Source organism: Nicotiana attenuata, unplaced genomic scaffold, assembly GCF_001879085.1.
Source record: "Nicotiana attenuata strain UT unplaced genomic scaffold, NIATTr2, whole genome shotgun sequence".
Classification (NCBI taxonomy): Eukaryota; Viridiplantae; Streptophyta; class Magnoliopsida; order Solanales; family Solanaceae; genus Nicotiana; species Nicotiana attenuata.
Genome location: NW_017673360.1, coordinates 87,454 through 91,371, shown reverse-complemented (window position 1 = coordinate 91,371; position 3,918 = coordinate 87,454).

Sequence of the window (3,918 nt, the reverse complement as noted above, 5' to 3'; positions counted from 1 at the left end):
CAGGACAGATCTGAGAAGATCAAAGGATAAGAAAAAATTAGGGTTTTTAGAAAGGCAACAGAGACGAGCTTAGACTTAGGAGACCATGGATTCAAGACGAAAAATGAGAAAGATCTTACTCCAGGTCGAACCAAATAGCCTGAAACCAGCAAAAAAACCAGCAAGATCTTTGGGCTGCCTGATAAGGGTATTTGGGCTGGTAGATTTTAGGTATTAAAAGGGTTAAGTTAGAAATAAAAAGGGCTATTTGTTAAATACGCAGGTACTTGAAGAAAAATTATTTTATAAAATTAACAATGAGAAAAAACAATTTTCATGCAGGGGGATACTCTAAAATGATTGTTAAACATTTAAAAAATATATCGAGCTAATTTTTTATAAGATACTGTAGTGATGCATGCATGGGCTATAAAAGTATTGCAATTGTAACCAAAAGATGTAAATCTGGCATGTTATAAAATAATTTGGACTTAATAGGACCATAAATAGTAATATTAAATCAAGAAATGTTTTAAAACATTTGTGATGAAATTTGTAATTATTTATATGAATACAATACTGAGATAAATAAATTAAAAAAAATGTAAAAATTATGGAAAAATACCAATTGATGCTAATGTATGATTTTGAAGATATATATGCATTCTAACTATTATAGGGAAAAATTGGGTATCAACAGCTGCCCCTTTTTACCCGGGAAGGATGAAAGAGTTTTTGGGTAAAAAAATAATGCCCAATTTTGAGTGAACGGGATGTCTTGAAAAACATTGGCCGAACCCTGGTCTTTGAGCTGCCTACATATCCTTGGTTTTGTAGGAATCAGGCCATGTGTAGTTCCAAATCCATCGGCGAATATACCGTTGAAGTCATTACAAGAACGGACACGAGATTTCGGGGTGAATACAAGAGTGGTTATGGTGAATGGCCAAGTTTGAGATAGCGAAGGAACTGGAGCGTGATTGCTCCCGCTAGGATAGCGGTTGCTTACTGGTCGCCTGCAGATAAGGAGATGCTATAAACATGTATTTGTGCGAAAATTTAAACATGATGCAGATTCTCTTTGGACCATAAAAGTTGTCTTTGGACGGTTAAGGATGACGTCCTTAGACCATGACGTCCTGGGCCATGACTTGTTCATTGAGAGATTCGCAGGGTGATCTCGGGCCATGAAGATAGTGCCTCCGAACCATGACGCCTTTGAATATTGATATGCAAATTTGACAGATCCTCAGGCCATGGCATGGTGTCTTCTGACTATGAGGATGATGCCTTTAGACTATGACACCTTTGGATAGATTGGCGATATTTCAGCCCATGAGATATGATAATATGATGTTAACAAGACAAGGCTCAGTCTTGTGAAATGAACGGCAGAGCTTAGCCTGATAGAAAAGCAGATAGATAGTACCGGAGTAGAGCAATATTTATGCAAGGAGGGACAATGCTTAATCCCATGCAGATATGGAGGCAGGGATTAGCCTCATGCAGGATGGAGGCAGGGATTAGCCTCATGCAAATATGGAGGCAGGGATTAGCCTCATGCAAATATGGAGGCAAAGATTAGCCTCATGCAAATATGGAGGCAGGGATTAGCCTCATGCATTTATAGAGACAGGGATTAGCCTCATGCAAATATGGAGGCATGGATTAGCCTCATGCAGATATGGAGGCAGGGATTAGCCTCATGCAGATGTGGAGGTAGTGATTACCCTCATGCAGATGTGGAGGCAGGGATTAGCCTCATTCAGATGTGGAGGCAGGGATTAGCCTCATTCAAAGCACAAATAGCAAATAAGGGTAGAATGTTTCTTAGCTGGGGATACGTTCAGTGTCTGGTGGCCCGTTCGATAGTGACTTTGCTTCGTGTATATATGTTTGCGAATGCTATCGCTACGTCAGATGTGCCTGCGTTCAAAGAAAAAATTGTAAGTTCCGTAAGGGGAGGTTGGTTCGTGCCTTTGTCTACTAGTCTTGCTATACTCCATTTTGGAAGCCTCGTTTGAGTTTCCCTGGGTAACACCTGACTGTTACGAAAATATAGTTTTTGAAAATATGCAATTATTGATAAAAATAGAATTATTTAGAAACATATTGAAATATCAAGTCATTTTAGATGAACTAGTGACCGTAACACATTTCAGAGACACTGCAGCTTTCTTATGTTAGAATTTTGAGGGTCCTCCTCAAAATTCTACCCCAGTTTGGTAGATGATCCTCTGACCGTCTGACATATGTTGGCGTTCGGCTGGACTTGCTCCGGAATTTTGAGGGTCCTCCTCAAAATTCTACCCCAGTTTCTGATCCTGGGGAGAAATGAAAATTTATTATGATATGACCGAACCCACAGGGCTGCCTACGTATCCCCTCTTAAACGGGAATGGGGTCAAGCTTAGTTCAATTACATCAGATGAGGAAATGTAAATAGTCTAAGCATAGTATCTCTTGACTGCGCCTTAATTGATTGGTTTTGGCCAGACTTCTCCGTCCATTTCTGCAAGTATGAGTGTTCCTCCTGTTAGCACCCTGTGAACCATGTATGACCTTGCCAGTTGGGAGAGAATTTCCCTTTGGCTTCATCTTGATGTAGGAAGATCTACTTCAGCACCAACTGTCCTAGTGCAAATTGTCTTGGTTTGACTCTTTTGTTGAAAGCTCTGGACATTCTGTTCTGATAAAGCTGACCATGACATACTGCTTCATTCTTTTTCCGTCTATAAGGGCCAATTGCTCATAGCAGCTCCTAATCCATTCTGCATCGCTGAGTTCAGCTTCCTGTATGATTCTTAAAGAAGGAATCTCTACCTCGGCTGGGATAACAGCTTCGGTACCATAAACCAGCATGTAGGGAGTTGCCCCAGTTGATATGCGAACTGTAGTGCGGTATCTCAACAGAGCAAAAGGTAGCTTCTCGTGCCATTGCTTGTGGTTTTCTACCATCTTCCTTAGTATCTTCTTGATGTTTTTGTTGGCGGCTTCTACAGCTCCATTCATCTGAGGTCTATAGGCTGTGGAATTTTTGTGCTTGATTTTGAAAGTTTCACACATGGCTTTCATCAGATCACTATTGAGATTGGCGGCATTGTCAGTGACAATAGACTCGGGAACTCCGAATCGGCAAACAATATGATCTTTGACAAAGTCTGCGACGACTTTCTTGGTTACAACTTTGTAAGATGCAGCCTCTACCCATTTTGTGAAGTAATCAATGGTTACCTGAATAAACCTATGCCCGTTTGAAGCGGTGGAATCGATAGGACCGATGACATCCATTCCCCAGGCAGCTAATGGCCAAGGTGAGCTTGACGCATTGAGCTCATTTGGCGGCACTTTTAACATATCGGCATGCACTTGACACTGGTAACATTGCAGACATACTGGACGCAGTCTGTCTCTATAGTCATCCAAAAGTAACCGGCCCTAAGTATCTTTTTGGCCAAGACAAAACCATTCATATGCGGGCCGCAGGTCCCCGCATATATATCGTCAAGTAGTTTAGAAGCTTCTTTTGCGTCGACACATCTTAGCAATGCCAAATCAGGACTTCTTATGTACAAGTTTCCTCCGCTGTGGAAGAAGTTATTGGACAATCTTCGTAGTGTGCGTTTTTGAATGTGGTTCGCACGCTTCGGGTATTCTCCTTTCGCCAAATATTCCTTGATGTCATGGAACCAAGGCTTCTCGTCTGTTTCTTCTTCGACATGGGCACAATACTCCGATTGGTTATGAATTCTCATTGGGATGGGATCGATGAAATTCTTGTCCGGGTGCTGTATCATAGATGACAAGGTGGACAAAGCATCGGCAAACTCGTTCTGAATTCTGGGAACATGCCGAAACTCGATCTTCGTGAACCTTTTTCTCAATTCCTCCACATGGTGCAGATATGGCAATATCTTGGAATTCTTGGTGTCCCACTCT